The 25672-nt window shown below is 37.4% G+C and overlaps 1 protein-coding gene across 7 annotated transcripts in view; it reads left to right on the top strand.

The window, feature by feature from the left end:
- The window catches only part of NCOA2 (nuclear receptor coactivator 2), a 189472-nt gene that overhangs the window by 30283 nt on the left and 133517 nt on the right, over positions 1–25672 (top strand). The window contains exon 1 of one of the 7 annotated variants that reach the window (XM_069004920.1): positions 4490–4564. The exons of 5 other annotated variants lie outside the window; for them this stretch is intronic. The gene's annotated coding sequence lies outside the window, so the exon portion shown is untranslated. Of the gene's footprint in view, positions 1–4489; positions 4565–25672 lie in introns of those variants that run through there. One more of the 7 variants, XM_069004923.1, reaches the window with a different exon arrangement.

Genomic DNA, 25672 nt, shown 5'->3' with positions numbered 1-25672 from the left:
TGTTCTACAAATTAAATGAGTGTTTAGTGGTCTCCCAAGTGTAATACACAAATGGATGTTACTGAAATATGCACTGTTATTATCAGGCCAGAGATTTAAGAGAAAAAACCCTTAGAGTAACAATTCTACTTTTCACATAAATGCCTTTTATTTCTCTCCTCTACATGCTGTTTTCCTGTACTTTTTCTATCTACTGGTGTTACATCACTTGCACACTTGGTTTTTAAAGGCTCTTGTGAAAGTATCACTCTATTACTTCCAGCTGAGTAAGTACTCAGTTGCACCTCATAAGCTTTCCAAGTCACGTCTTACAACAGTGACAACCCTGTTAGGAAAACAACTGAGTTTTTAAAGCCCCGTTCTTGTTCTCATGCACCATGCTAGCGATGCTCGGCGCTGATTGCGGGCCTATCGATGAATGATGGTGCAGTAATTTCAATTATTCTATCCAGCGGTGATGTAGATGTTGATCGGTTTTCAGATACTAATCCTCTTCCTTAATATAGCAGTTGGCCACATGTGCGAGCTCGTCCTGTTAAGGAATGGCCTTCGGGGAAAACGAGTCCTGAAACATTTGGGCATGGAGTTTATGCATTTCCTAGGAACTGTAAAGTTGAAGAAGAAATGGCGGACAATTTCAAAGGCCGTGACAAAGTACCACTGGCCTATATCACTGAAAAGCAAATAAAACAGCCTTTGTAAGAAAGAGTGTAAGACTTATTTCCTCAATTGCACTTGATGAAATCAGTCTTACACTTTTAAACAAAATTCTTGGGCTATTCAAGTGCTGTCAGTAGTGGAAAAAAAAGTTGAAAGCGATATGCGAGACGGTTTTTCTTCTAGCGCAAATTTGACTGTTCAACCTTAATGTCAACAACTTTTGTCACCAGGAATGTAATATAAGCAATAGCAGAGTAAAATCTCAGCCTAGCTGCTTAGGGAGGATTCCTTTCCTGTTGTAAATTAGTGGAAATTCTTGTGAAGGAGGCCTTCCACATCAGGAGTGCTTTGAAGAGTATGAGCGCAGGCATCAGCTGCCTTTCATTTGCCTGTCTTAACTGCACGTTATGGCCATCTTTGCTCTGAAAAGTAGTGTGTAAATAATTACTTCTCATCCCACAAACAGCCCAACAGAGTTGTGATAGGAAAGCCATCTTTGAATGGCCTATACACAAAAGGACAAGTAGTCTTTCTGTGCATTTAGTTGTATTTGAAGTTACTTTTTGCTGGGCTTTTTCTTCGAGCTGTTGTTCTTCAGCTCTGTAATTTCAGCAGACTGTCATTCATAAAGTTCAAATCCTCATGGTAAACTACTAGTAGTCTTAAATCCATTTTTAAACATTTTGTGTTTTCTGCTGAATTATGGGTGCTTGGTTTAGTTACCAATCTTTAGCCAAACTTTTTTGTCTGATAGGGTCAATTTCATGATCTGTGGGGAAAGTATGTTTAATTTAAGATCCAAGGATGCTTGTGAAGGACATGTATGTGTGTGTGTGTTCAAATATAGCATTAAGAATAAATCATCTGGGTTTTTTTCCTTTGACCTTTTAAAACTACAAAGATGTGTTTCAGTGGGTTTCCTCAACACTGTAATGTGTGAAAGCTTTGTGCTTTTTTGTTCTGCCTTGTTCTTAGCTTGCTTTTCTTTGCATCTTTCATTTACTTTGGATCCTATGAAATATGAGAGTCAGATTTCTAATGTACAGCATGTTGGAACAGGTTTTACTTCATCTCTGTTCTTTCCATTTGTGTGTTTGGGTACACACAGGTTTGAGAATTATCTACCTTTGCTTGCTCATTAGAACATTTAATTTCTTTGCAGGGTTGAAAAGAAGTTTTACTTCTGTAGATCAATACAAATTTACCTGTCTTGAGCTTAACTTGTAGTTGTTACATGTTTTTGTACTTTTGGTAGATATGACCAGCTTATTTTAAATAACCTGTTGGTCAGAAATCAACAATATTGAGAGGGAAAGACCTCAGCCAAAAGAGTTATATATTCCAGTTGTTGGGGTGGCTAACATTTTCTGATTATTGTCAGAAGCACTTCAGAACTATATTACCTTGTTTTCACATAAAAACTGGATTCATGTCTTGCTCTTGCTTAAAATTCCTTTCCTCCCTCCCCCCCCTTTTTTTTAAAAAAAAAAATTACTATTATTTTTGTATGTGCTTGTAGAAAACCTTAATGAGACTTCTAGATTTGAGAGCCCAGGGTACTATACAGCTTGGCTGTAGAACTGTGGATTTTAAGTTTTATGTGATAATAAGAGTTTTCTTTAAATATAAATTCTTGATGTGGTAGTTTGTTTCTGATGGCATTTTGAACACATCTGCTATCATGAGGATATGCTTGAGCTTTTTTTGAAGCATAGTTGAAAGATTGAATTGTGATGGCACCTCTGATATACATGCAAGGCTTTTCTAGGCCCAATTATAGTCACTTGTGATTTTTGCGTTCTGAGGGACTGCAAGGAGAAATGTTCTTAAAATTTGTTTGTATAGCTATTCTCTCATGATATTTGTACATGGTGTTTCATAAAATCTCTCATTAGCTCTTTTAAGATAAGCCAGAAGAAAAAAAATCTGATAGTAGTCTGTATTTAAAGTTTGCTTTGTGGAGTTAGTTGTTTGGAGTACTCTTATATGTTTTATACTGTTGTTTTACAGAAGCAAACCAAAATCATGCCATCTTTTTAATAAGAGTGCTAATTTTGACAGTTGGAGCAGTTGCTGAGGTTGTTGAGGTTTCTAATACCTCTATCATGCTATCTGGCTTTATGTGACCATTTAGTTATTTTGGCTTAGTCTTTTATGTATTTTTATTTTTTTTACTGCCAAGGTTCCTAAAAATGGAGGCAGTAACAGTTTGTTCCTTGGTACACTTTTGTGCTTTATTGGGACATAGAGAACTCCTCAGGGAATTTTACAAAACTTCTGTAATTATAACTGTGCATCAATTTGTTCATTTAAGAAACCAGGAAGATACATGTTTGTTTCTCCAGCAGCGTAAACTGAAGGGTTGCAGCAGCCAGTCCCATGCTTAGTGCTCCAGGTTGTGCTGCTTGTGCAAAGGTATTGATCTTCAGTGTGTTTAGCAATCTTTGCTGGGTGCCCCTTTGTACATTTCAGGATTTGTCAGACATGGGATATGTTGCCCTGGAAGAGAGCTCATTTGACAGGAGGCTTCATGTTCTCCCATTTGGGGCTTTTCCAAATATTATGAAGCACAATTTAAGTTTTGCAGGAATGTTCAGGCAGTAATCTCAGTCTTAAGTTTTAACATCTGTCGTATTAGTTGTTTATCATGTAAGAGGAACCTGAATGTTTCAAGCTGTTTATTTGAAATCCTAGTTCACAAGGACACTTGTTTCAAGAACTGAAATTCGTTTCATTTGTGTTACAAGGAATAAAAAGTAACATGCTACCATAAATACTTGTTTACTAATACCATAAATTAATGGAAGCACAGTGTATATTTAGAATAATACTACTTTGAATAACATGGGAAAAAGAAAATTTGTATCCTTTTTTACAAAAAGTTATGAGTTCTAAAACTGAGGGAGTGCTGACATGCCTTTTCACTGTATCATAGAGTAGGGAAACCTTGTTCTGTTTTTTTATTGAATTCTGTACAAATCCTGTGATTACTTGACTTACTGGATTATCTTTTAAACCTTTTTGGCTGCATGGAAGAGATGCACTGATGTGGCACTTGCTGTGATCGTAGGAAACCCAGAAGATGATGCTTTGAGTGGTCAAGTGGAACCTGCTGTGTGTTCTGTAGATAACAAAATTTGAAAGCACAGACCTTTAACTCCCCACTTATATCTGGTGTTTGTATGGTGCGTGTGTTACCTAGGGAAGTTGAGCTGGCAGAGGCAGAGTACACAGAGCAGCATTCCGCAGAACTTGTGACTTTGTACCCAGAAAGTGTTTAGCAACCTGTAGAGGTTGTAACAGCAAACATTTTAACTAACTTTGAAAAAGTTGCTATTACAGGAAGAAAATAATAATTTAACCTTAAATAAACACTTTCTGAAACTTAAGGGGAAAAAAAGTTTTATTCTTTGTGGTTTTGTTTCTGGGTGGACTGTGAACATGTGCAAAGGTTTTGCCTCTTCTTTAGTGTAAAAGTTCATCATAATGGATGATTGGTAGGATGATTTTATACATTATAAACAGCAAAAAAAGTTAGCTTAATATGAAGCTGAGTTAGGATGAAAAATCAGATTTTGACAGTACAATATAAGTTTGACTAATCAGTAAAAAATACAGTCTGAAGCACATACATATTTACTGCCTGTCTTAGGTGTGTGTCTTGGCAAAGTGCATTGGCTTTTTATCATGTGGACAAACTAAAAGGTAAACACAGTAGGTATCAGGAAGACTAAAAGCTCAGTTCTGGAGCAATATATTATTGCCAGGATGTAGTAGTTATGAGGCCATAGGAAGTTTAATGGCAATAATGATAGTGAAATTGTTAGCAATTTGAAATGCCTTACGTCCATCTGGAGGTGAGTGAGACTGTTGGAGCACCTTCCTTTTCTCCCCTAATGGCTCTGTGAGTATCTTTGCAATCAGGTTGTCTTTAACCACTGGTAGGTTCTGAATGTTGAACGCTAGTGGAACGTGTTGTATTTTGGGTATTTTTGTTGCACTGTTTCTGAAGATGAACAGACCCTTTAACATGGGTTTATTTGTCAGCCATGCATAAAATTATGGTCCACTACATGCACCAGAGTATGCATAGAGCCATGCACATTGAAATGAGCATTGTGTCTACCTGAAAGGCTGGTGGGCCAGCTTAGCACAAAGATATGTGTTACCATACCTATTTAGGTGGGCAGAAATTGCTCCTGTGCTCAGGCTCAAGCTAAGGGCTGGCTCAAGCTAAAGAGTAACTTCCTGCTTGCTTCCTGTGCTTGTGTGTCATGTGAAGGTAAGTGAAAGATAGTCCAGTTCTGACAAATCTCTAACTCGTTGGTGTGGAGTTTTAGGGCTATTTAAGGAATAAAGTAATGTTTCTGATGTGTTTGCCAAGGGTAGTAAATTATGCTGTAGAATTTCAGTGAGTTGTTTAAACTATGAATTTAAATATTGAATAGAATGGTGTTTCCTAAGCGGCTAGTTAAACAAAACGTTGTCTGAGTGATGTTCAAAAAACCTCTTTTAATTGGCTTAGAAAGCTAATTAATGAGAGGGCTTTCAGGTCTTGAAAAACTCGTGAGAGCTTATATTTGCTTTTCAGATTTAAAAGGGGTTATATAATTGATTAGTATGAGCAGCCTATGCCTTTCAGACTATAAATAAGGAACACAGTTCCAAAGACACCAATTTGCCAAAATAGCTTGGATATATTTAAAAACATTATTAAATAATAACTAGTTTTTACTTAGGTACTGTTTCTATAGAACCTCTAATAGTTACTGAATATGTATGAAAGAAAAGGTTAACTATTTGACTTCTTAAACATAATTTTTTTTCTTTTTTTTTAAACTCAAACAGAGCCAGGATATTCCAGAATTTTTTAGCAATGGAACAGCTCTCCTCCTTCAATATATTCAAGACCACCATGCATTTCTAATGAAGACTTACAGGGAAAATGCCCTAAATAGAACCATGTGCCAACCATGGCCTTTTGGACTGCTGTTTAGAAACTGCTGCTTTTGAATATTTATTTCTAAGCCTATAGTATAATTCTTTTGGCCACTGCATGAACATGCATTTTAGTAGTGTTAGTACTGTAAAAATTTTAACACTGACTCTCATTATTTTCTTCTTAGATAAATCTCCTACTATTACAACATTTTTCCAACTTTTTAGTGTTTGGTCTGCTGTACTGGAAGATGTATAAGTTTTTACACTTGAGTAACTGTACATGTGGAATCACTTAAAAATGAGAATAAATACATTTCCACATATGGACTTTTCATGAGCCCTGATTTTCAAAGCAGCAATTAAATATATATTTTTTTAAAGAAAACATTTACCTAACATACAAGAGAGTAACATGTACCTTATTAAATAGGGTTATCTCCTGAGCTGGAAATTAGGTGTTCTAATTTTTTTTTTCCTTGATTCAGCGCTTATGACATGTGAGCAAGCCCATCTTTTTGTAACTGATTACTATGGATGTATCAACTTGAAGATTATCAAAGTACAATTACAGAACTGCAGACACTAACTTGAAAAGGTTAATATGGTTAAATTTATTCTTGGGTTCAGGCTGAAAAGGTGTAGAATGAAGTCTGTGTTGCTTGTGTACTGAAAGCTTTCAGGTTTTGGTTCATAGTTTCTTACATGTGATTCACTGAGAAGATTAGAAATACTTGAAAATAGCAGCATTTTTTCAGTCAAACTATAGTGCTATTTCTGTGACATTAGCAAACTTCTTGAATCTAGTGGCTTTTGGCTTTGATTTTTAAAGGCAATGTCTTGTTATGTAATTATTTCATTGTGTTCATGTTTGAGTTGAAACCTGGTATGCTGGGTGTGTGCCCAGATTGCCCATGGTAGCTGTTCATGCAGGATACCAGATGTGCACAGCTGCCCAGGGCTGGTGCATGTGCTTTGCCCTCCAACAAAGGTACAGCAGCATCAGCTGTGCCCTTGTCACATATAGTTGTACTCTCGTCTTTACCTGAAGCTAGTTAGGAGTCGCTTTTAATGGGAAGTTCTAGTTAAGCTCTTTGTATTTTACCATGATGTAAGTCATTAATTGTTTGCTTTGATTTTTGTTTCTTGATACCAAGGTCTGTGTAAGATAGCTGTTAGTAGGTGCTTAGCATGAGAATGTCCATATGTAAATTTTGCTCTACAGGCTCCCCTTTTCTAGGCACCCATCTTGTGATCTGCCTCAGCTCTATGTCTTTCCTGTGCCAAGCAAGTGCTAGGCAGCTGAAGTGCTTGAGGTTGAGTGTGTGCTGGAGGGTCCTATCTGTGACTGCACCTGAGTTTTTTATTTGATTATCAGCAAAGCAGGCAAGTCCTGTCTTGTTGGTGGCCTAGGGGCAGCCCTAAAGAAGCAGGGTAGTTAAAACCAAAGTATTTGGTCTTTGAAATGCCTCTTATATCACAGTTATTCAGAGGGCCTGTTTTCTAGCATTCCACCCCTCCTCATTTCTAAACTCTCAATGGAGACTTTGTGGGAAGTCTTTGAGGCTTTCTGAGAAGTCTGAAATACCTCTCTAAAATGATTCTTAGTGGAAAAGTTCATGAAATGCTGGTGTGACTCTGAGGTGCTGTCTCAGTACCAGAGTCCTGCTTTAAATTTGCTTCTGTCACATGTTGCGGCTGCCAGAGCCAGCTCCAGGAGACAGGTGACCTGTTGACTAAAAGAAACTTCATGCCATGAAGAACTACTCTGACCCACTTCATCTGTCTGTCTGGGCTAGTGGTTATTCTTCTCTCTGAAGCAGGAAAGGCCGAAGAGGCCCAGGTGTGGCCCAGCATTATTTGCTGTCACAGAGCTGGCTAGACAAGGGGATAAGAGAATTCATGAGGGTTTCTCTAAGCAGGCACACCTCCTGTGTCAAAATTACATCAGTTCTGTGAGGTTGTTAAAGATTACATACCTGGAGGATTACATACCTTGGAGTCAGGTCTTCATCCTTCTTTGAGTGAGTCAAAGTATGACTGTTTCTGTGATGTTAATGTTGATATGCTGGTACTTCTTGGTAAAGATGTTGTTTTCTTCTTCTAAGAATGCTTGGTGTCTGATACAGGTCTGAAATCTTCCACCTGTGTAGTTTACCCTCCATGTCTGTGTAGTCTGTAGTATTAAAAAAGTGCTACTTTTTCCCACTTAGTGGATTTCTCCTTTACTTTGGTATCTCTTCAAGAAATTTCCTTGTTAAAGATTATTTACTCTGGGAAGTCTTTCTTTAAAAACTGTAAACATTTCTTTGAACACTTTAATCACACCATACAGAACCACTGAACTCTAGCCTGTAGATTATGTGAATATAGAGTTGGGAAGTTTTTCTTGGAGAGTCTGGTGACTGTGCTCAGCAAAGCATGTTTCTTTTCAGGCGTCTTTGAGGCATATACAATCCCAAAGTTGGATGAATCTTTCATAGTTCAAACTGTAGCAGGGCATGAATGGCCAAATAGCGTTTGATGGGCTCATCATAAATGAAAAACTTACTTAGACTTTGGTTGTTGCATTGTGGAGTCTTCATCCTTGGAGATACTCAAGGCCCATTTGGACCATGTCCTGTGCAGCCTGCTGTAGCTGACCCTGCTCTGAGCACTGGGTTGGACTAGATAGATGATCTCCAGAGGTCCCCTCTAACCTCAGCCATTCTGTGTTTCAGTGTCACTGTGTCTCCGGTGTAATTTCTCCAATTTGGGGAGGGGGGTAGGATGGCAGGGATAACTGCAACTCCGTGCAAGTTGAAGCAAGGAGAAGAACATTTCAGACAGTACTGGCCTCTCTTTGAGATTATCTCTCTGATTGTGTAACACCTGCAACCCTGAACCTTCCTGAAATAGGATCAGTTGAAACCTGCAGCTGTGGATGAGGGCTGCATCCGATTCCCACAGTATACCCCTCTTACTTCATTCAGTGTGAACAGCTCTGTGTCTGTCCTATGAACAGAAAAGATAGGACAGAAGTTGATAGACATGGGGAAATTAAAAACATGACAATTGTCAACTGATTTGTTTTTTATCCCCCCAGTCCCAGAACTAGGGGCATTAAATAAAATGGTCCTTAAAATGTGGTGAAGCTATGTATGTGCTTCCATTTGAGGCAGAGGCATGTAGTGTGCATCCTGCTCTGATGGTACCCTCATTTGTGAACTCTCTTGCAGCATAAACCTTTGTTCTGGGCTTCTTCTCTGTTCTGAAGCAGGAAGGGAGGGGGAGAAAAAAACGGGATCCAGAGTTCAAGGTTCCCTAGACCAAAGCTTTCATAGTGAAAAAAAGTACTTGGCATCTTGAGGAAGAAAAACATTTTGCCAGAAGAAATTTTCCTATGGCAATGAATTTAGAATATGTGAATGAGCGTAACTTAGTCATCTGGAAGTTGGTATTCAGTGGGAGGGAGGGTCCTGCTCTACTTATATTTGGTTGCTGTACTCATTTGCCTTTCTCAGCATGTTGTTTTCCTTACAGTAAAGAAGATAAAGTTAATGAAGGAGTGATATTACATAGGTAAAAAACTTAATCATAATGCATTTGCATGACATAGTAGAATATCCAAAGCAGATGACTGATGACGGTCAAGCTACCATTTCCCATCTTTTAAAGTCTTGAGTATGTAACCTAATTTACATTCTCAATAATATGTGCAGGAGTATTCTGGAGTGTAATAAGTAGGAAGCAATAAGGTTTTAAGTTTCAATTGTAGCACTGATGCCTTAAAGTTTTCAACTGAACTACGAAATTGTCTTCAGCTGATCTACAAAATTGTCTGCTGTCAGTCTTTGGTATGCTGGATGGTTGGTTCACTTCGGGTTTTAAGTGTTTGGATGGGCAAGAAAAATCCTGGTCATGACTGATCATGCTGTATTTTCCCTCTCCAACACTTAGGAAAATTACTCTCTTTGTTACCACCTTGTAGAGTATCAGCTGCTACAGCTGTGTACTAATTCTGGCTTTTTTAGAACCACTCTGTCGTGGTTGGACATAGGGGATCTTCTGACCTGCATGGTGTCTTTTGGAGGGTAAATTGAGAGGACGCAGGAGGAAAGAGTTTTCTGCTGACCATTTGAAATTATTCTGACATTTCCATTGCTGCTTTGGTGGTGAAATGAGCCCAGCTTTATAACAGCTGGTTATGACTGTGGTATGCTGCCAAAAATTTGCAGGAATGCAAGAGAGGAGAAAAATTTGGACTTTAACAGCATATACATCATCCAAAAGTGAACAGAATTTCATGGGACAAAATGAAAACAGTTATGTAGCCCATGGGGATTTCCTCTACTGAATATCAAAGGTATACTGTAAACCACTGAGGTGTAGGCACTTCTGCTTGAAAAGCTTTCAAGATCCTTTATGATGAAAGTAGTTAGGCAGTTGAACTGTAAGGGTTGCTAACAAGTCTCATTAGAAAGTACATAGCAGTGTTATTTGAAATGTCCCATTGACCTCAATAGGTCTTTGTTTTATTTCTTTTTTTCATTGTTGCTGTTTGACATTGAGACTGTGTTGAAAAGACACTGTGATTTGATGTTTTTGGGTATGCCTGGCATTTTCGTCTCAGTGGCCTGGCTCACACTGGGCCAAATTCAACTTCAACAAACAAATGTCCTAAACTAGAAACTGCATTCTTTTAAAAGCAAATATTGAAATTACAGTTTTTGCCTATCATGGTTTCTGAAGCTTTTAGGCATAATAAACTTTTTGGTTGTTAGATGTTTTCATTTTAGTATGTGTGTATTATGTATTTAACTGTTGGACAAAGAATTATTATGATCTGTACTAGAAGATTATAGTTTTTTCCAAATCTACAGAAATCACTACCATGCAAACAGCAGTCTTGAGAATAATAGGAAACCCTTGCAGAGTGTCATCAACTTCTCTAGTAAACCTTTTAATACAGAGGCTTTAATTCTGAATAGGGTCTTAAAGAAAGACCAAAAAACTTGCTTAAAAAAGGAAAAAGAGGGAGTTTAAGAATGTCTGAGTTACCTGCTCCTGATTTTCATTAAACTTCACAGCTATCTGGAATATTCTTCTCTCCTTTTCAATATTTATGGGCACAGTCAGTCCAAAAACTGCAACTGGCAGGCATGTTGGAATTTGAAATGTGTTGCTTCACTAGCATGCTGAAAATCGAAAGTTTTATTCAAACTGTAAAAGGCAAATGTATTTGATAACTTTCATTACAAAGTTAATTTGTTTGGTGTGTGTAGATTTAATCAGGATGCAACTGGAACTCTCTTAATCTCATCTAGCAAGTCCCTTTAGACTAATTGTAGCTTGACTTTTGGAGTGGCTGTTTAGAGATCTAAGAATCAAAGTTAATGAAAAGCAAGCTGAAGAGGAGTGCTGCTGAAATCTGAGGAGCTCTACAGTTTTCATTTAGAAATATATTAAAAAACTTAATCAGGATTCCAAAAATTATACTTCAGTTGTCCTTCAGATATTTTTTTCATTTGTATTTCTCTGACATTAAATAAGCAGATACACAAATGATTGTAATTAGCAACTAAAAAAAGCTTTTCAGAACAAAAGGCACCTGAAGGTTGCAGATTTTACTGATACAATCGTTCATGTAATGCCACTGGTACACAAAATACGGAAGGAATTGCAGATAAAGGAAAATAGAGTTCTTTGCCAGGAATACCACCTTCATTGCTCTTTTTTAGCTGAACTGCACACAGGGCTCCCCAGTCATGCTGTAGAACAGCAAGTGGTTTTATTCCACCAGCCTGGCCAATACAATCAACATTTATGTGAACAAATTACAGATAACTGCAACAAGATTATCTCTACTACTTAACCTGTGAACTCTAGAAGCTCAGTGCACACATGTAGTCAAGAAATCAATGGCAGTGGTACAGCCAGCCTGGGTACATAAGGAGAGGTGTTAGTTGTCTGAACGGAGTTGGAAACAGAGGTTTGTTCCAGGGGAGATGATTCGTGGGGTTGCTGGAAGACATTTCTTGAATACCCCAGCTTATGTACTCTGGTCAGGTGAAGCAGGAATGATATTCTTCAGCAGCTGCGTGTGGGTACTCACCCCGCTCCACCCACCTCCATAGTTTTTTTCAAAAATACTGTAGTTTTTCTGTGTTTTACATGAGAAGCCTAAGGGACTTCCTTTTGTTTGTATTGATATGTTCCTCATCTGTGCATATTGTTCTCATTATGTACTTTATGAAAAAAGCAATTATAGGGATAAGCTAAAGTAAAAATATATGCAGTAGTATTGTTTTAGTAAAACATACTAAGATAGAAAAAGATGTAACAATAAGAGGCATAGTCACAGGGTCAGTATAGAGAGGTCTTGGCTCCCATTGCAGCTGGGGCATAGCAAAATTACATACAAGAATTTAAGGAATTAAAAGTCATAAGATTACTAGGAATTATAAGACACTACTGTGTCTGAGTATAGTAGAATATTTTAGTGCTTTATTAAAATCAACAGTTAAACACAACTTGCCGAAAAAGATAAGAACCAGAAAAGTCATAGCTCCAACCTAATAGTACAGATTTTTTTGAGCAGCAGCATGTTAGTAAAATAACTCTTGAATCTCTGCTCTTAATAAGAATCCAGTGCTGGAGTTGTGTAGCAGAGAGAACCTCCTTTGAGACTTTTATTTAGCAGCTAAATCTTATGAAATTATGCGTTACTTGATAGATGAATCAAATCAAAACAAAAGGAAGTAGAGAATTAGAATAAACAGACTAAACTGAAATCATGAATTGGAATAAGCAGACTAAACTGAACATTTAATACTTGTATTAACTTGAGTTGAGCACAGGTGCTGTATGTGTAGGATTGTGTGCTTACTAGTTCAGCTGTCTTGTTGAAGCTAAGGTTAATAGCTTTAAAGTTGATTAACTTGTCATACCAGTCTCACCATACTTTTGTTTTTCCCAAACTAGATGAAAGGTTTCTTTAAGTGTGGTTACTGTAGTACCGCATTCCTGATGGTGCTGGTAGCTAGTGACACTCTTTGTTGTAGAAGTCAGGAAATGTGGGTTGAGTCTCTGGGTTCTGTGTGGCTGGAGTACAAAAATATTCTGTTCTAAATGGCAAGGTCTTGCTGGAACAACTTGGTATGTATCATTGCTAATACAGACTGTGTGTCTGCAGGTTTTGCTTTTCAGATGAATTCACTTGCTTGCTGTAATGCTAATTCACTTCCACACATGCCAAAATAATGCTACAACTAGAACTGTTTTTTTGCAGTGAGGCATCTCCATATTTCTTAGTGTGGTTGGTATGGGGATCTTGCTTTTTTTTTCCCCAAACCCAAACATAGGGTCTAGTTGTTTAAATGGGCTGACATTTAACAAAAATTAATTTCTTTGCACTAATTAAAACAACTCTTGTGTCATGCAGCCCTGTATTTCCATTTGAATTTTTAATTTAAATATAAAGAAATTATTAATAAATGTTTACATAATAGAATGTTTGCATAAAGTGCATTTAATGTACACCAAGCTCAAATGTGTGAGACTTTCTTGCCTGTTTGGCTTGTTTATCTAAGTTCTCCACGGAGTGTGGGTGGGGCAGAATTGGCACTGGAGACTCGAAAAAGATTTTATGAATTTGCAATTAATGTAACTGAAATATCAGAATCCTTGTGAGAAATTTCATTTTGACTGTGTTTATTGAAAAGCGAGATAACTTTACTGAAGTCATGTTGACACAACTTCCTAAATCAAATACATCTGCAGTATGCTGGGTGTTAGTGAAAGGTCCTAAGGTTACTCGTTTCATGTCTGAAGGAAAAATTTGCTGTGGAAATACAGCCCCTACTATCTCTTGAAGCTGCTGCTTGGGTTGAGAGCATCATTTAGTCTCCTTCTTAACTTCTAGTCTCTTTGCTAAGTATTGCAACCCTTGAAATCTTTATTATGTACTGACATGTTATATCTAGCTACATTAAGGACCAGCTCCTCAAATATGATCATAAGGCGTATAGTTCATTTCTGTGGAAACAAGTTTAATCTGGTGTAGAACATGATAGTTGTTTGCATGAGAGATGTTGTTGTTTAATTCCTGGCCCCCCATGTTTACTCTTAAGTAATTGTTGTACACTTCAATGTTCTTAGCCATGTCCTTTGGTGCAGAAATGTAAATAGAAAGATGAAACCCTATAGGTCTTCAAGATTTTGTGAAGAGATTGGTGTCATTAAGGTGTGTGTACAGACTGTTCTGTGGTGCATCTCTTGTGTGTTCCTCATTACTTCACTAGAAAGTCATCTAGTTTTAGCATGCTGAACATATTGAGAAAGCATGGTGATTTTAGTTTCCTTGAAGACTGAAATATAAAGAGAATGTGCCAAGGAGTTAAGCAGTGACGTGCCTTTGTAATGTGCTTATTCTTTCTGGCTCTCCTGGATGGAGATAAGGAATTGTCCTACAAAGAAGTGAGAAGAGACCAGAAATGAGTATTTTGTTGTCCACTTTTGGGATAGGTGGCAAAACTTTGTTTTCTGCAGGTTTACTAGGCAACTGTGAAGTTTGAGGAATTATACAGTGGTTCTAAAATGACTTTTCAAATAAACTTTTAATATGAAAAATATCTGGAATTTCTTTAGTATTGCCCATACTCCCTGCCTTCCCCACCCCCTCCCCCAGTTCTGCAGAATGATGAAAAAACCCCTAGGTTTTATAGTTCTCCCTGTTACATTATCTGCAGAGGGAGTGAAATTCCCAGTACACTCACTCAAATTTTTTCTTCTATGAAATACAGAACATTTTGCATATAACAGTAGTATTTTAAAGAGTTAAGTGCAGTTATGTACTGTTATTATTTGGCAAGCATGCCACAAATGTTGAAAGAGTGAATTCGTCACAGATAAGAATGGAAAAAAGAGAGTGATTTAGAATAGGGGTTGGGTTTTTGGAAGTAGAATGGAAAACTAATATTCCAATAATTGTCCTCTAAAATGGCAAGATACCTATCCTTCTAGCCTGTATTTGCTTATTGAGGTTTTAAGACTTCTAGTTGTGTTTCATAGGATCATTAGAGAGTGCTCTCTAACATAACCGAGATTCAGTAGAGTAATGCTTTCTTCATTTCACTGCCTTAGAAACAATTTTTTGCCTCTATTTTGAGTACTGTTTTGATTTCCCATCTGCTTGAAACAGTTGACTTGCAAAGGCTGCAAGCAGAGATTGGCCATAAAGATACAGCAAAATTAAAAATACAGCAGAATGCTTCTCTTGTTTTCAGTTGACTTAAAGCATTTTTTAGCTACAACCACAGTAACTGTATGTTGAAGAGCAGGAGGCTGTGAGGATGGACTATTTCAGCTGCAGTCAGGGATGGAAAAGAAATACTGTTTCAGGATCTTGACTTTGTTTTTTGGAGGCTGGTGGTGGTGTATTTGTTTGTTAACTTTGTAGACCAGTATATTAAAAACCAAACCAAAATACTTGTGCCCCCTTTGTCCCAACCCCAAAACTCTGCTAGGCTTCAGATTATAATTTGGAGTTAGTAATAGGTGCCTTCTGCTAGATGAAGAGCTACATATATGATATCTCTTAAGTTTTCTAGAATGACATTAAATTGGTGAAGGGATGCTGAATATTGTACCTTTTAAAGGTTTTATTTTACACTTTTTTGCATTACTTTTTAATTTTGTTTTATTGTTTTGCTTCATGAATAAGAATCCTGATGTTACAGCCAATGTCAGGAAATTTGTCTGTTTTCTAATACTATCAAATCTGGGCATTCATCAGGTTGGAGCCAAGGTTTCATGATTTGGCAAGGCAAGAAAGATTCAGTAGTAAGAAAAACTGAGTACATTGTCTTTGGGAAAGCATTCAGGTCTCTGATAAGACTGGAATTCTGCTGTTGGTTACATCATTCATGGGAAGCCACATGCATACAATTGGTATCTGGCCTTAACTTGCATAAGAGAAGGCCAGTCTGTAGAAATAGTTTTTGTTTTGTTTTGTTACAGTACTGCTGTGTCTTTTCTGTTTATTTTTTGTGCCACGTTGAAGTAAATTTACAGGAAAATTTTTATATATAATGATTTTTCTAAAATGTAGTTAAGAACTATCAGGACATTGTTTTCTATAGTCCGTTGAAGATTCTCCTCCTATTAATCCATAGTCTATTTGGACTGCTTGTTGGATGATGAAAAAACCCAGAAAACTATAAAAGTGTGCATTTGTTAAACTTTGTGTAGTGTGGTCATTGCATTTAGTTCTGGATTTAAACTCTGAAAGGCGGTAGTGTGGGTTGAGGGAGACTGAAATCTACATTATTTTGCAAGAGTTAAGGGGAAATAATTGAATAATTGTTCTGTAATTTCATTAGGATTTTAGCATGACATTTTAAATATATAATCAGTGCTTTGGATCATTTCACACTTGGAAAACTTTGCCCTTATAAAGGAGATGGATAGAAGATGAGTTTAAAATAGGAGGCTTGGCACATGCTTAACATCTTTAGAGGGCTTTGAATGTGAGGATTGTTTCCAATAAGATAGTTCTAGAAAAACCACAGCATTTTAATCTGTTCGAAGTTTCAGGCAGCAAGATTTCCCAGTTGTGTGATAACCTCAAATAAAACTGCACAACTGCAAAAAGCTGGATAACTTGTGCAGAAAATATTCTGGAATTATTCTACATAGCTTTTTTTTAGAAATAGAAATACTAAATGAATGACTCCTCCTTGCATTCGTCTCTGAAGTAGTCTGTACACTGTGGGTGCTCTTATATCCTGTGGTTCTGGGAGTTTTGCACCTGAAGCTGTAGTAAGAGGAGAATACAGGTTTCTGCTTACGTGGCACCCACTGTGCCTCTGTCCATAACCATTCACCCACATGTTGCTGAAATGTCCAAGGAATACTGAGCTGCCTTTTCTTCTCAGTTAGAATTAAAGTCCTGCTTAGTCTGGAGAAAGGGAACTCACGGTGGTGCAGTGCGAGAAGGTTGTTGTTTGTCACTTAAACCTCAGTTTTCTGTGCATAATCTTACCCTTTTACATGGATTGCCTCTTGCCATTATCTGTGGTAGCTGCACAGCATAGATGATCCCTCATAAAAAATTAGGCTGTGTTACAATGTATGCAGCGTGCTGTGGGTGCAGTACCATTCACCAGCACTGCATTTGTGCTGGCTCCACGACAGAATTGTCATCATCAGTTTAGAACCAAAGCCAGTTACATTACCTTATGCTGAAGGTTTCATTGTAGAGATGGTATCATAATGTCATAGAGATAATAAAGCTAGACCTTTATCGTTTAATTGATTCTGGAAGATGGTAGCCTGTGTCCAGTTAAAGGCAAAGCTTATACTGGGTTTAACTGGTGCGTATTCACTTAGCCCAATGTGTCACCACTGTTTTTTGTTACAATAAACCTTTAATCTGTTTATATTATTGCACCTTATAGGCATTAATGCTTACAAGCCTAGTGGGATATTTGCTAGGTGGTTATGCTAATAAACATGCTAATAAATTTATCCACTCAATTGATATTAGTGTTCAGTCTTGTCTAGTCCAGTCTTTAAAGGTGTATTCCTGATGGATTTACCTAACTCAGTCTAATTAACATTTCTGGTTGATGGAGTTAAAGCCTAGGGGAAGCTTAAGCATTAACTTGTGAGGTTTAGCACTTTTTGAAGAACAGTTGCTTTGTTTTCAAGTTTTAGCAAGGGGTTAGGTCAAAACCAGTAGGAGATTCAATATCACTCTTAATTTCCAGGCAAAGTAGTGCCTTAGCTGTGTGCTTCCAGAATTTCAGGCTTTCTGTGATTCAGTGCAGCTTCTCTTTTATGTGTAGTACAACACAAGAGAGAAAAGGTGCTATTCTTTCCCTATATATCAGAGGTTGGAAAAGACCTCTGAGATCATAGAGCCCAACCCCTGACTGACCACCACCTTGTCCTTAAGTGCCACACTGAGTTGATCCTTGAGCACCTTCAGGGATGGTGACCCCACCACCAATGTTTAACAACCCTTTCCATGAAGAAATTCTTCTTGATGTCCAACCTACCAAGATATCCTTCTCTTTGAAAGGATTGAGTAATTATTGAAACCTTAGAAGTTCAATGTTTAAGCTTGTTTTTGCATTAAAAGCAATTATTATGATTATGGTGTCTGCCTGTCTCAGGGTTTCATCTCTTGTTAGTTTTTATTTATTAGCCCTTTTCAGTAAATATTGACAAATATCTCAGAGGGAGGAGGAATAAATATCTTAAAGACATTTATAACAGCAGAAATTTAAGTCAAGAGGAGAGACATCATTAGTGGCTGAACTGAGGAAGAAAAGTTGTGAGACCCAAAGGAGTTGGCAAAGGTTAGGGTGATTTCATCTATGTCTCAGGCATGGGAAGAGCTTTACAAAGCCAACCAACCACATGGCACAAATCTGTAGGCAAGTAAGCTTTGTTAGTCATAGTGCATGTTGAATGACTCTTAAACAGTAATATTTTACCAATAGCTTTTTCTTAGGTAATCTGTGTTAAACAAGGTGGCCATGGAAGTCAGCAATTCATTGTGTGCATGTTAAATTAACTAATAATTTTAGTTTAGATTTCAAAGGTGCATTCAAGATACATTGCATTGTCATAAGTAAAGTCAAAGCTTAGTCTTGAGATGATGGACTAGAGCTGGTTCGGAAGAAGAGTTAATTCAGAACAAACTTGCAAATTTGTTTATTTGTTAATGTTACTTTGTGGGTTCCTAAAAGCTATTCTGTAGGATGCTTGAAACATCTCTTATTTGGGTGTAGTCCTTTATATAAGTAGTTTAAATTTTTTGCTAATAAAACTTTACAAGTAACTTATGTCAGATCAGAGAGGTTTTCTTTCAGGATACAGTAGTGAAAAAAATTCTTAGATGCAATTGCAGAGAAAAGATGCTTCAGCTCTCTGGGAAACCTCGGTCTGGCATCACAGTTACAGATGGTATATGAAGCTAAATCTTTCATATCTGTTGTTTTACAGACAGACTTGATGTCATTATTTTCTCTTTTTGGGAACACATGGAAGAGTTTTCTTTGAGTCTTTTTACCAATTAGGTAATTGATTATATCTTATCACGCTTTGCAGTATATGAAAATCAACTTGTATATGTGCATAAGGGTTGCATAATAGCATCAGCAGGCTTGTCACTTTTCTGATGGATGTAAAAGTGCTTCGCAAAGGGCATTTTTTAATGAGGAGATTGTTTGCTTTTTCCCATAAGACTTCTGTTTCATATTTGTAATGTTATCTATTTGTTTAGATAATTGAGAAGTGGAATTTTCTTTGCCTGCAATTGTGTTGTTTTTCCTATTAAATCAGAAACTCATTTATTGTGTGATGGGATGAAGACTTTTTGGCAAATCTCAGAACTGTCTGGTATCTGTTTCTGACATTGTCACTACCTTGGAAAGGTTTTAATTTAAAGCATTTCTTAATGTCAGTCAGAAATGCAAACGTGATAAACCAATGTTTACTGCTTTTAGTTACAATTTTTTGGTGGGGTCACAACAACCCCATGCAGCACCACAGTCTTGGTGCAGAGTGTCTGGAAAGCTGCCTGATGGAAAAGGACCTGCGGGTACTGATTGACAGCAGCTGAACATGATCCAGCTGCACCCAGGTGACCAAGAAGGCCAATGGCATCCTGGCCTGTATCAGCAATAGTGTGGCCAGCAGGGCCAGGGCAGCGATCGTCCTACTGTACTTGGCACTGGTGAGGCCACACCTCAAATCCTGTGTTTTCGGCCCCTCACTACAAGAAAGACACTGAGGTGCTGGAGCAAGTCCGGAGAAGGGCAATGGAGCTGGTGAAGGGTCTGGAGCACAAATGTTATGATGAGCAACTGAGGGAGCTGGAGTTGTTCAGCCTGGAGAAAAGAAGGCTGAAGGGAGCCTCCTACACTCTCTACAACTACCAGAAAGGAGAGAGTAGTGAGATGGGGGTAGGTCTTTTTTCCCAGGTAACAAGGGACAGGACAAGAGGAAATGGCCTCAAGCTGTGCCAGGGGAGGTTTAGATTGGATATTAAGAAAACTTTCTTCACTGAAAGGGTCGTCAGGCATTCCAACAGGCCATCCAGGGAACTAAGTGGAGGAATCACCATCCCTGGAAATGTGCAAAAAACATGTGGCTGTGGTGCTTGGGGACATAGTTTAGTGGTGAATACAGCAGTGTTAGGTTAACAGCTTGACTGGATGATCTTCAAGGTCTTTTCCAACTGCAATGATTCTATGATTCTGTAATTTTATGATTTTGTTAAAGTTTTAATAGCATTTTAGATATATAAAACATCTTAGAACTACTATAATAAAATATCTTAAAATGGGTCTTTTACTGCTTTGAGATCATAGCTTCATTTTTCGTTATTTCTTATTTCTGCTTAACTAATGAAAGGGATCCATATGGCAGCTGTTGTTTATATATTCAGGACTGCGATTGTTGCATTGTCTTGCCTTGCTGCTTTTTTCACTTTATTAATAAGGAAAATAAAGTTGATATTTTGATTTTTTTTTTAATGTTATGTGGGTCAGAGACAGATTATGATACTAATTTAATAATGCTCTTTTAATGAACAGCAGATCTTTGTGCACCTGAGAAATAATGATGGAAAAGACTTAGGTGGGTAAAATAAACTGGAGTCAGTAAGCAGAGATGCAGGGTGCCAGCCATTCTAATACAAAGCACCTTCCTTCCTAAGTGATGTCATCAGCAAACTAAGCCAGCCACTTTTTAAATTGAATTGTGATCGTGTTCTGCAGTGAGTGTTGACATAATTTAGGGATTTAATGTGTCTTTGAAAAAAAAATAATTTAGGAGAACTTCAGTGTTGTTGGCCTTTAATTTGGGTGAAGTGATGAGGTTGTCGTGTCATGCGTGCTGGTATGCAGATGGTAATTCTGTAGCTGTGCTAATTTGAGTACAGCTGTGATTAACTTCTGCTGCAAAACACTTGTAGTCCCCAGTTTTTTCCACTTTCTGCTTCTCATTTGAAGTAGATTTCTTTTTCTTTGTGGTTGGAATCTTCCCATTTCCATTCAGTTCACTTTCCATTCCAGTGAAATGAAGATGGTGGTGAGGGAAGTAAACCTACTTCCCCAGAAGGGAGCTAGATGAAAATTAGCCAAGACAAGTTAAGGAGTCTCTTGGGAAATCATTGTGGACATTTTAGACTGCTGTTTCCAGTATATTGACATCTGATCAAGGTTATAAATATATACCAAAGAAAAAAGTATGTATACATTGATTAGGTTTTTTAGAAAAGCATTCCCTTTGTTAGGAAAATGAACAATATATATTTCCCACTTCACATGCAGATTTATGGTAGGAAAACTGAAACAGACCTAAGCCTATTGAGGTCATCTGACTTTGTTAGAAATAGTGTCATTAATTAGCTCTGATTTTTCAGACAATCCTATGGGAAATAATTCTAAATGTTTATGACAGAGTGTAAGATGAAGATCTGCTCAAGTCACACTTGTAGATGAGAGTGGTTTACCCTCCCAAGAGATGAAGAAGGGGAGAACAGGAGAATACCATGGGACATTACAAGCTGAGGAATACATACTAAGTTTCCCTCTGATAGTACCATTACTTTGGGCATTCTAAATATAGAGATGGCAACGTCCTTGTGGAAGATGTTGTGCACCATACTTTGAAAAAAAGGCACTGCATCCCACTGTTTGAAATAAAAAGGATGATTGAACACACAACCAAAAAAAATATGCTGCAAGTTTCAAGGCATGATCAAGTCTGAACTAGTTAGGGGTGGACAAAAAATACCTCTCTAAAGCTAGGTACACATAAATCTGTGTATATTGGTGTATTTTACACTACAGAAAGTGTGGAATACACAAATGATAAGCCACATGATTTGAAAAAGAATCGCTTAAAAAAACTTCTCAATAAGAAACCAACACTGCAGATAAAAACTGATTGAAAACTATGAATATTATGAAGACAACTAAGGCACTTGGGAATGATGTGAAACAAATCAAAGCAAGGCGGGGCAGGGGGAGAAGCCGGATCTAAATAAGAAGCTTGTGATAGTAGAAAGTAACAAAAGAAAAAGCAAAGCAACCCAAGGGGAAAACTGTAGCTTTGCAATTAACAACACAGAAAATGAAAAGTGTATTTCTCTTGTCTTTTCGTTTTTAAATAAAAATTAACACTCACTATGTTTTGAGCTCTTGAGCTGATGATGAAACACTTGCCTTTCCTGTTCTGGCTCAGCAGGATATGAAACAGCGAAGTAGTTGAACATACTGGGTTAGTTGGTCAACATCTATCTGTAACTTCATGGCTTTATCTGCAGAGTTATCTGTACTGATAATGTAGATTTTTCTTTTTTATTGAGCAACCCCACACTCACACCTAAACTTGTCACATGTGGAAAATTTGGATATACTGAGAAGAAGTTTAATATTGTTTGGGGCAGGATGTTGCTTATTCTGATCTTAACAGACTGACTCCAGCCTTAGATAAAGTCTTGTAAAGGCTGACCGAAATCTTGATTAACCAGGAATTAAAACACAGCAATATAATTAAAACTAACCAATATAGTTTATTTGATAAGATCATATCTGATTTTTTTGGGGGAGGAACAATTAGTAGTTTTCATGTTATATGCTAAGATACAAATGTTCCAGAAACAGAGCTCAGATATACTTTATGTGACGAAGTGGAGGTTGCTGTCTAGTCTCTCCTCCCCAGCAGTAGCTGTGCAAGGGCAGTACAATGTTCCCTTATGAATTTTAAAAAATATTCTTTTTATTTTGATCCAGAGCCACTGAAAAAAAACCCAGAAAACTGAAATAGAAACAGACCTGGGACCAAGGAATAGGAATCAGGACTTTATTCTCCTCAAACAAGCTCCCTAACTCTAGTTAAAAACCAAAAATTCACTATCACTTTTTGCCCATGTTTCTTCCAATCATTCTGCTCAGTGAAATACATACACAGAGAGTAACAGATCACAATAAATCTTCTGGTTTGCTAGTTGTTCTCTGTAATGGGATCAGGTGTTTGATTGCTACACACATAAATAGTGTGAGTGTGCTTCAGAGGGAACTCAAAACGAAAAGTGTAAAATGTTATAATGTGAAACCCTGAGTACTCCTGTGTGATAAATGTTTAGCTTTTTGAATTAGTTTATTTTTTTTTAGTTCACAGAAGTCTTGAATTGGGGCTGTGTAATTTAAACATTACATTTGTATTCAAACTCATGCTAGTAGTTCCTGAATGAGCAGTTCAGTAACAAATATGATGCCAAAAAAGCAGAGTTGCATTAGCAGTATGTTTTTAATGTATTTCACATTTAGTTGAGAAATTTTTCATCAAATGACCTTTTTTCCTCCAAAATGAGTACTTCATTCTTTCACACTTATTTTGCTTAAATTATAGAATTGGCTCCCCTATCCCCCCATCCCAAAGTCTGATTGATTAATATTTCAGTAACATTTTGGCTGTAGTCTTTTATAGATATATAAAACATAGAAACCTATTTTTATATAAGATATATAAATATGTAGAAACATACATATATGTATAAAAAATAAAATTTAATGCATAAAAAGCTGTGGCCTGTAAAGCTGACAACCCACATAAAATGGGCAAAAAGTTGGAGAAGGTAATATTTAATACCAAACTGTTAGTATAATATATGCTGACAGATCTCAAGATGAATATGAAATCTGATTTTCTGTTGCTTCCATCTTCACCAAGTTTTCGTGGTAGGTGTCTGCCTAAAGCTGAATTAGGCAAGGATTGCAGTCAAAAAATAGTTTCCTGACCGAGGCAACTGTAAAGAACTGAATTCTGCGCTGGGCTCTGCCACCAGCTTCCCATGTGATGCTTGCATGTCATTCAGCTTTTTTTGGAGGTTGGCACCAAGTATTCATCTTGATTGCATGTGCTTAGCTTTGGTCTGATTTGCAAAAATGCTGAGTGCTCAGTCTTCTCAAGGAGAAACTGTACTTTGAGTCAGGAGATTACGTGGTTTGAATATTTAAATGAATGTATTTCCTAAGTACTGTGGAAAATAAAGGCCTAAGTTTCCATAATAATCACCTCCGTTTAGATACTGCCTGTTGCTCATGTTGAAAGCATAATGCTGATCCTGAACACAAATGATACTGTAAGTGAAGCGGGTCAGCTTACTTGTGAACTTCATAGAAAGTTCCTTTATGAAAATAATACTCGATACTGGACATTTCTGAATACTGCACCAAGTGGTGCGTGCAGTCATGCAATGGGCAATGGAAGTAAGACAAAACATTGAATACAGTGAATACTGCGGTGAAGTGGGCAGCACAGTTGGAATTTGTGTGGTTAGATGCATTGTAATTCACCCATGTGAGGAAACTGATTTCCTCAGGCAAGCTCAGTTAGGTCCTAACTCAAGAGCTTGATTTTTCTGTTCCTGTGCTGTAGTTGTTTGGGGGTTTTTGGGGTACACTAACATGGAAAACAAAGTGAGCGAGATCAGAGCCCTTACTGTCATGTGAAACCTGGTTTTGATGGGGAGAAGTGATTTTGTGAGTGGTTTTTTGTGCTTTTTCCTCTTTCAGTTTTACAACTTAACTCTGTTGAACACTGAAAAGGTTTACATGGATGGAAAGGCAGCAGTAGTGCCTCTTCAAGACACAAAGGTAATAGCAGAAAGAAGTAGCCCAAGGATCACTTATTTCCACTTGGTGTCTGCAGATGGTTTTATGGCTTTAGTCTCCTGCAGATACTCAGCTGCACTCATGCCAAATAAACTATTATCTTGTAACTGGTTATAAATGCCAAGGAATAAAATCTGAAGAAAGCTAATTTATGGTTGGAACTCCAAATCTTCCCTTGTAAATATTACATGTCTCATTTCATTCCCCTTTCAGTTCATTGCCTTCAGCCTTTCATCAACTCTTTGAGGTGAGGGAACCCAAACTGCATTGCCTTAGATCATAGGAGTCATTTGGGTTGGGAAAGACCTCAAAGAGGATGGAGTCCAACCATTAACCTAAACACTGGCTAGAATGAAGGGTTCTGGAGTGTGATTAGGACCTGTAGGTATATTGCAAATACAAGTAAGTGCACAACTTGCTGATACTCAAATGTGTATGTAATAGAGATGTTTCTTCTGTCTCTGTAGATGATTAGTGGTACATGTGGTATGAGTGCTCATGCTCTTTCTGGGGGTTTGTTTTTCTTTTTTTTGCTTTTTAATATTTTTTTAAAAGTTGTGTGCTTTGAGAGAAAGCCTAGAAGCTCATAAAAGAAATTCCTGCTTTGTAATGAAATGAACATTTGAAAATGGCCACTGTAGGAAAGATTCATACAGCATCACAGACCTTTTGGTTTAAAGCCGATGTAGCACTTCCTTCCCTCTCTAATAAACAACCACAAACTTCATCAGCTGCAGTAATTGTGCAAAACCAGAAGTAAGTTATCAGATCATCTCAAGTTTACGGGGTGTATGTAGCAGAAAGGAAACCAGTCTGGAGCAAATAGTGCAGAATTTTTTTAGAGCTTTGCCATGTGAAGAGAAGCTTTGTTGTTCCAGAAATACAGAGATACACATAGTAAATGAAAATGTATTGAATATCCAAATATTAAAATGAGTAAAGCATAAGTATTAACCAGTATGACTTGGGGTTGGCTCTTTGTGGTGTTTTCCTTCTCTTGGTGGGTTTAGGGGAAAGGGAGTTGGCTTGAGGGGGGTTTTTGTGGGAGTTTATTACTTGAGAAACAGCTTAGCTGTCTGTGTTTTCCACTCTTGAGATGTGGGGTGAGTGTACTTTCCTTGAAATAAAAAAATCAGTTTCTTCTAATGATATAAAAGTCCAAACTTAGAAAACTAAGGGAATATGAGGGAGTAAGCAATTAAGTAACCGTGAAAGACATGCCAGGAAAAGGTCCCATTCCTTCAATGGCTATTAATCACTGTCATATATGGAGATAAGGTAATATAATTTTAATATTTAAATTTTACTGTTCCATTGTCAAATTCTGCTATTTCATTGTCATAACATTTTGTTTGACAAATAATTTTGCTGAGGACTTCAGCAATGGATAATTAACC

The sequence above is a fragment of the Aphelocoma coerulescens genome, chromosome 2, assembly GCF_041296385.1.
Source record: "Aphelocoma coerulescens isolate FSJ_1873_10779 chromosome 2, UR_Acoe_1.0, whole genome shotgun sequence".
NCBI lineage: Eukaryota > Metazoa > Chordata > Aves > Passeriformes > Corvidae > Aphelocoma > Aphelocoma coerulescens.
The sequence above is the reverse complement of the archived record's forward strand: the minus strand, read 5'-3'. Positions and strand labels throughout refer to the sequence as shown.